This window comes from Pleurodeles waltl, chromosome 12 (assembly GCF_031143425.1).
Source record: "Pleurodeles waltl isolate 20211129_DDA chromosome 12, aPleWal1.hap1.20221129, whole genome shotgun sequence".
Lineage (NCBI taxonomy): Eukaryota > Metazoa > Chordata > Amphibia > Caudata > Salamandridae > Pleurodeles > Pleurodeles waltl.
In genome coordinates, this window is record NC_090451.1 from 134,044,877 (window position 1) to 134,053,214 (window position 8,338).

General features: G+C 42.6%; 1 non-coding gene across 1 annotated transcript; it reads left to right on the forward strand.

Annotated features, from left to right (window-relative positions):
* Nucleotides 1-4,273: 4,273 nt before the first annotated feature.
* On the forward strand, nucleotides 4,274-4,355 carry TRNAS-GCU (transfer RNA serine (anticodon GCU)). Its single transcript has one exon. It is a non-coding gene; the product is annotated as a tRNA-Ser (tRNA).
* The last annotated feature ends 3,983 nt before the right edge of the window (nucleotides 4,356-8,338 follow it).

Consider the following 8,338-nt stretch of genomic DNA (forward strand, 5'->3'; position numbering starts at 1 on the left):
TCACTCTTGCTTTCTATCACACGTACTACTATCTGCTTGATACACTCCATCAGTATCACCCCTCTCTTGTGATTTTTCGGGTTATACATTACACATTATGCGACTGCATGACCTAGAACGTGCTCTATACGGGTTTGTCCATATTTTATATATATTGATATACACATTCTTGTTTTGTTCTTCTTGGCTGATTTCTCTGTACACTCATCTCTATTTTTATTCTTATCTCCGGTTGTGGTATCTTTACACTTGTACATCTATCTGCTCTTCCCTGCACTAGGGTACAGAATACATATTTTCTCTTTGGTTATGTTACAGCCCTGAAGAAGCCCGATGTTGGGCGAAACGCGTTGGCTATTCATCGTGAACTTATCATCTGTTTATGAATTCATTACAAGGACTTTAAGCTCTCAGTGATTTTTTTGTTTACACAATTTTCTTTTGTGGTCAGAATTTACACTGTCCTCCTAGGTGAGGCAAAGTTAATACTTCGGACTGTCGATGAAATATTAAAATTGGAAATTTTGTTTCTTTACACTGTCACACTGCCTTTGGCCGTTTGTATACTTTTTTTCTGTATAGTCTGCAGTGCACCACCTCTTGGAGCATTTCTTAGTGGAGCTGTTCTCCAGCCCCGTTGAGTTCCTTATTGCAGTAGGAACTATGGTGTTGTTGCACACTCTTTGATACTTAATAATATTTTCTATGTTTTTCTCACTGATACTTATGTACGAGGGGGTACTATTTGGGATGGTGCGTTGTTGATGAGCTTACTGCATATCCCTTGGTTGATTGTTCAAGTTTAATAGTCCCAATAGCCCTTGTTCCTATTTATATCTATTAAACTGAGTAGTAACACATTTCCCCTTAACTTTGTCGAGAGATGGCATTTCTGTTGTGGGTGTGTGGTTCTCTAGGTCAGAGGTCTTCAAACTGGGGGGTGGGCCCCCCTTGGGGTGCCTCAAGTGATCCCAGGGGGGGCGCCAAACTCTGGGCAAAAGAAATATTATACAGATAACATGCCTATGTTTCAAGCAGAAGCATGTTATTGCAGTTTAAAAAAGGTAACGGTACTTAACTACAATGCTTAAATAGGTTTAGACCTATTTAAACATTGCCATGTTTCTAAAATAATTGTGAAAAATTCTGAGGGGGGCCCAATGATTTTTATTTTTCAACTTGGGGGGGGGGGGCGGCATTATTTAGTGGGTGGCAGACATGTCTCACTTCGAATACTTCGAGAAAGATGGTTTAAGGAAATCATAATGATTTAAAACAATATATTTATTTAGCAAGGGATGGTAAGACAGTGTCAGAGCAGTAAGGAGAAAACTTGATGGTGGACACTGCTCTTTTACAATATGTTTTCTGGAATGGCGTAAAGGAGGACCATGACACAAAGGTTGCATACCTTGTTAGGGTAATGTGCTCAAGTCGATTAAGGCACAGATCTCAGATCTTCTGAATTATTTGGACAAAGTGTTTGGCTAGGTTGTTGCATTTAGCAATTGTGAGAAACTGGGTTGCTATCCGGGGTAACGAATAAGTGAGCTCTAACAAAGCCACGCAATCTAGCAAACAAAGCAAACAAGCATAATGTTCTCTTGGGAGGTCCAGGATCGATCCCTCCATGAGATACTTTTTAAAAGGGGTGTCAAATTGTGCTTTTTGACGCCTGTTTTTCAAATAATTTGGCTGAAATACTCAGCTTCTCTTTGAGAACTCGCTAAATATTCCATTGCTTTCTTGTGCTTACAATTTGAGACCTAGACGAGTGTGTATTTTTGCACTTCTGTGAGTGCAAATATGTGCACAGTCTATGCTCCAGTTTGTGCATGTCACAGACCTTTGTGACCTGTAACTCTTAGTTGTAATTCCCATAAGCAGATGTTCTTAAGCGAGTCCCCTCTCATTACCAGGGCCTGGGTTCACAAACATATCAATAAGGCTATTAACTTCACTCAGGTGCAGACGACTACAGGAAGTGTCACTTGAGTGATTTAAATCTATCAAATCTTGTCTTAACAGATATAGATTTGCTTTTTAACATTTAGTAATGTGTGAGAAAGACTGGAGTTCAGGTCCAGTGTCACTCCTCAGGTTTAGCAGGGTCCTGGCATTTTTCTGCTCGTTGCCAGTGTACGATGAAATGGACTAGGGCACTGGAAGTTGCTTGGTGTTGTCTAACCTATTCTTATCTGATGATTTTAAAGACGGTGAATATAAAGTAGGGAACATATCATCAGTGGACAAACTTCATTGGCTTGTAGTCTTGTTAATTTTTTTATACATTCCTCACTTGGGCAACACCACTTCCAGAATTGCTGTGGTGCTGCTATGGGACCACGTAAGGGCTGCTAATGGGCTGCAAATAAGGCTGCTGATGAACTGGGTCGCTTGTGGGTCACTTTTCATGCCCCAGTGTATCTTGGGTTCTGCATGCTGAGTTCCTACTTAGAACACCAGTCATTGCATCTGCTGGTGCTTGATAATTCGTCCGTTGCTTAAGAAAAAATATGATGCAAAAGGTGCGTCAAAACCACGGCCTATATTAATGAAAAAGTGGCCATCAGAGCTGATGCACCACTTTTTCTGCGCCCCCCCTCCCAGCACTTACCGACACCATGGTTGTGCTTTATTTATAATATGGCGCACCATGGTGGTCGTTGGCACAATAGTGTCAACATTTTTTATGCTATTGTGGCCCTTTGCTAGACTAGCATCAAAAATGTATACCCTAGTGTAGCAAAGTGCAAGGAGCCCTATAGACTTCTATGCCTGTGTCACTGTAACGTCTGCATTAAAATTACACCAAAAATGGTGCAGTGTAATCTGTGAAAATTCTCTGCGCCATTTTTGTGGGCCTCCTAGCTCCGGAATGCTCACTTTGCATACATAGGTCTGGTGCAGGCATACTGTGGCGCCGCAAGGGATTACAAAGAGGCACAATGCATGCATTGAACCACTTTGTAAATTTGGTGTGGGGAAATGGCCACCTTAGTGTAAACAAATAGGGCTAAGACAGCGCAAGTGGCTCCTAAATATGCCCCCAAGTGTTGTAGCTCTCACTGTAGATCAAGCTCCTCTATGAGAGGGAAGTCACTCAGCCCTAAATCACCACTTCCTCAGTCATCAGTGGTTGTATCCTTCCACTGCGTACTTAAAGGGAATCATTTTAGGTCCGGTATAGAGATAGCAGTGGTTGTCATTCCAACATCATATTTTGCAAAGCACTTTTGGTCGGTCCAACTGTCTCCCATTTTGTTGCTCTCCCCACAGCACACAGCTCGAGTCATTGGATCAGCACACTTCAGCCCATGGATGTCTTCTCTGTTACCTCTACTACTTTTTTGTCTTTTTTCCCCTTGGATTTTTGTTCAGTTCAGAAACGGTAAATCATCACCTTTCACAAAAACACACTTACTTGTATGTATTAGGTCCCACATTTGACACCTGTACAAGCTATCACCTTGCCCTTTTCCTTGGAAGGGAAAAGGTCATGTAGTTAAAAAAAAAAAACACACATTTACTCAAATGTCTTCATCATTGTGCTCCTCTACGTGGCCGACTCTAGGTTCCTGGAGTAACAGAGAAGAAACATTGTTAGATGTTCTTCTGGGCTCCCCAGCCCGGCTGAGGGTCCCCTCCAGATTCTGTGGTGACGACACCACAAAGAAGCAACATTGGTGCTGAGCTCTACTTTGTTGCATGAAAGATTAGTAAATGTGGGCTCAGATCAGGAAGAGAGAGTGGGTACAGACTGTGGTCAAATATTTCCATCATTAATGGGGCGATTTATTTTTCGACATCGGTTTTTAATAACAATATTGATCCCCGACACTTGATAATACATGTTCCTGGCACAAATGGTAAAAATAGTGTGTTTCCTATACTCCTGCATTTGAGTAATTTGAGTAGTCAGGTTGCGGGCTTCAAAATGAAGTGTGAATGCGCCTGTGCACATGATTTCAATGTTTTTTTTCCACAGGAATTATTGAGCTGCTTCTTCGTTGGGGTGACGGTGTTGTAAATGAAAGTTGTTCCCACAATATAGTGGGACAAATGATCTCCAAGGTTCATAGAGGATCTAGAGGTTGGTGTAAAATGAGATTTATTGAGGTTACCATCTCAATATTTTTGGGCAAATCATATCCAAGTCCACAGAGCATATCCTGCTTTAGTAAAAACATAAATATTAAAGAGACAAAAATATCGTACATGACCTGTGAGCTTTGTGGGTATTTAAAAGTGCGTGGGCACATTGCTGCCATCTGACGAGGTGGCCGAGTGGTTAAGGCGATAGACTGCTAATCCATTGTGCTCTGCACGCGTGGGTTCGAATCCCACCCTCGTCGGTTACGTTCTGTTTTGTAATTATTTACAGAGCGTTTGCGTTTCGTCTCAACAACAGCGCCCGAGCATTACACCAATATATCCCAGTATAATAATTGTTGATTTCTCATTACAAATGGAAAGGAAGCTGCACTTGCGTGCTTGTTGTGGCATTTCAAGTTCATCTTCTTCATTAAGGACGTGTCCTATAAATTAATACAACGTTATTCATTGATGACCCACAAAAGACGATTCTCCGCTGCCTAGTGTTCTTCTTTTTTTGTTAAAGTTTATTATTTTATATTACCAATTTATTTGTTTCAGCACAAGGTGAAAAGGAGTAAAAAAGTAAAGCGCCATCCACATCAAATGGTTTGACAAATGATATCTAATTGCAGAGACGTAACACTGACGTGTGAGAGTGGCCGAGCGATCTAAAGCAGTGCATTAAAAAGCGCAAATGTTTTCGGGGCACGGGTTCAATCCTCTCGCTACTAATATCTTTTCGTACTCCATATCTGAATGGTATTTACTCACTCTGATTACTTTCAGCAATTCGTAATATTCGTGCACCTGCTAAGGTATAACGACTCAATCTTCTTCATTAGGGACGTTTTCTATAAATTACACGTTGCTCATTCGTGACCTATAGGAGTCAAATCTTCAGTGCATAACGTTCCTTATTTTTTACTTTTGCAAACGTGTAATTTTCCTACTTCGTTTCCCCCAATTTATTTGTTTCAGCACAAAATAAAGGGAAAGAGAGCCGCGAAACCCACATCCCACCAGCTGAAGGTAGATGGGCTTTACAAACATGCAAAACGAGGCGCAGGGAGAAACAAATAATGTGTGTCTTCCTTCCTTCCATGAACGTGAAGTCTGATCTGCCCATTTGACCATGGTTAGCATTTTAAATGAAGAATGAAAGATGCCTCCAGGGCCGGCTTTAGGGCAGTGCGGGGTGGCAGGGGGATGTTTGGGGAAGGAATGCACTGACCTTAATGGGGCGCTGTGTTAAGCATTAACTTCCGATTCAAAAGCACCTGCTGCAGAGTGTTGCACAGGGCACAAGTCCTAAAATTAGAAGTGGGGGGACTAACCAAGTTCGGCAGTATGAGTGACATCCCGGCAGGTGACATCGCATGTGACATCAGAGAAAGTGGCGTCAGAAGCCATGACTTTGCAGGAAGTGACATCAGATCTTGAGACCTCACACATATGTGTAGTGGGACTATCATGAGTACATTTGAGAACATTACGAGCATACACACAAACACTCCTAATTCAGACAGAAGCCACACTTTTGTAAGCTACACATAACACAATGTTGCCTTTTGTTAGCGTACAGCTTCCTTTACCCAAGGATTTATCAAACTAACTCTAGTGCCAGCCTACCCCACCAGGTGTAATATCCCATATGCAGCACATTTCCATGCAGATGAGATTGCATTAGCTGCCTGGCTCTCCAGAGGTGAGACCTCTCGCCTATGCAAAGGATGCTTACCCTTCAATCAATCAATCAGTTTGTATAAAGCTCAGCTACTCACCCTTGAGGGTCTCAAGGTGCTGGGGGAGTGGGGACAAGGGGTGAGGGCTTCATCCGAAGAGCCACGTCTTGAGGTTCTTCCTGAAGATGGTGAGCGATGGGCTTTGTCTGAGGTGCAGGGGGAGGTTGTTCCAGCTCTTTGCTGCAATGTAGGTGAAGGATCATCCTCTGGCGGTGGTTTTACAAATGCGAGGGATGGTGGCCAGGGCCAGCAAGGCAGAGCAGAGGGAACAGGCAGGGGTGTCGAAGGAGATGCGGTGATCCAGGTAGACTGGTTTGACATTGTGTATGGCCTTGTACGTGTGGGTGAGTAGCTTGAAGGTTATTTATTTCTCGACCTGGAGCCTGTGAAGGTCCTCAGGTGTTGGGAGATATGTTCTTGGCATGGGAGATGCTGGGATCCATCTGAAGATTTTTCAAAGTTTGCAGACTATGTGCCAGCAGGAGGAGGATGCCTAGGATGCGGGCATGCTCAGTCGGTGCAGGGGGGGGTTGCTGAGGGATGTGGGCCACCAGGAGTTATTCCATGCAGAGGTGGGGTTTCTGAAGACGATGAGCTCGGGCTTGTCAGAGTTGAGCTTGAGGCAGCTTTCTCTCATCCAGGTGGTGATGACTTCCATTCCTGAGTGGAATTTCCTTTTAGCCATGTCCGGGTCTTCGGTAAGGGAGATGATGAGTTGTGTGTCATCAGCATATGATATAATGTGCATTCCGTGGCTTCTGACAATGGCTGCGGCTGGAGCCATATATATGTTAAAAAGAGTTGGACACAAAGAGGATCCTTGGGGGACTCCACAGTTGACTCCTGCGGGTCTGGACGTGTAGGGTGGGAGTTTGACCCTATGAGTCCTCCCGGAGAGGAAGGAGTGGATCCATTCCAGGGCTTTTACACGGATTCCCATTCACCCCCAACACTCCTCCCCCCCCAGCTCCCACCACTTAGTTTGTCCGTGGTGGGAACCTGCACTCAGTTTAGGAGTTTGGGGCTTATTCTTCACCAACAGACCATGACCTAATGGAAGATAGAAAGGCTGAAAAGGAAGAAAGGAGAACTAGAGATAAGAAAACAAAGATGAAGTTGGAAAAGGCGATGAAGAAATTCTTCAAGAATAAGCAAGTGTAGATTAGTGAAAGATAAAGGTTATGGCAATCTTGGTATGCAGAAATAGGTCAATAGGAAACATGTTGGGGCTCTGCATTTATGTTTTTACAAATTATACACTGGTCCCCCAAATGTCACCTCCACATTTAGCAGCAGACGTATTGTGTCCTTACTGTTGGCATAACTATATCTAAACCACCCTAACATTTACCAGCACAACCGGAGAGCTCACCCTGAAATTACTACAACCAGAATACCCAGACAAAGAATGGATCATAAATTGCAAAGTAAGAAGTTTCAGCTCCTCATCAAAATAAGTGTAAGCCACCCAAATATCCAAGGATGAGTAGAAAATGGTGATAAATATAACTCCCCAAAAAGGCACATGTAATGCCTGTTCTAACTAGCACTGTGAAGAAAATATTGGCTTTCAGAAGGAAATATTGCTGGTTTGCAAGGAAAAACAATCCAAGTGGGGAGATGTAGGAATAACAAGAGACACCACAAACTATAGCCAGCAATCAGAATCTGCTCTAGACTCTGCTTGTTAACTAGTCCTTTGCACAGCCTAGTTGGCTTTCTTGTTTACAGAAACACTGACTTGTCAGCTCACCTATGCACTGTAACCTCACCCTGAATGAGCCAATGCTAAGTAAGGACACATGACCTCTAATTTCAGACATCTCATAACTCTAAATTACATCAGTCTCTCAGACCTAAGAGCATAAAACAACTACCATGTGATGTGTTATCATACAGTGCATCACAATTTTTGCAGCATTGCTGCAGTAGGTAGGTATGAGAAGGATAAAGAACAAGAGCACTCATGCTCAGACAGGGTAACAACTTGGCAAGATTTAACATGGCTATATCCAAAGCTCTCGAATTTCTAGAGCTACAAAAAAGCAACTGGTCTTCTGGAACACAGCTCTTCTACAATTAGTGACTGGAACTGGCAAATAAAGCACATCATTTCAACTCTTTGGACATTTTTTGTTGTGATGTGACAGACTTTGATAGTTCTGCACCAAAATTATATATTTCGGTCACATAGGAGCAAGCAGGATTATGCACGACAGTCCTTATTTGGAGTGAAAAATACATAGTTGCAGAATGAATGAGAGAAGAAGCACACATGATTTCTAAAAGTTGGCATATGGGTGCATCAATCGATGCTACTGACCAAACATGAAATCATGAGTTCAAGTTGACAAGTGTAACTTACATATATTGGTCTATGCACTTTCACAAACATACAGCACTAAGCAGAAGCTGAACTGTGACTTATCTATAAGTGTTAGGTATATATCTTTTGTGTGATTCAATCAATTATATTGTTCTCCTATGTTTAATAAGAA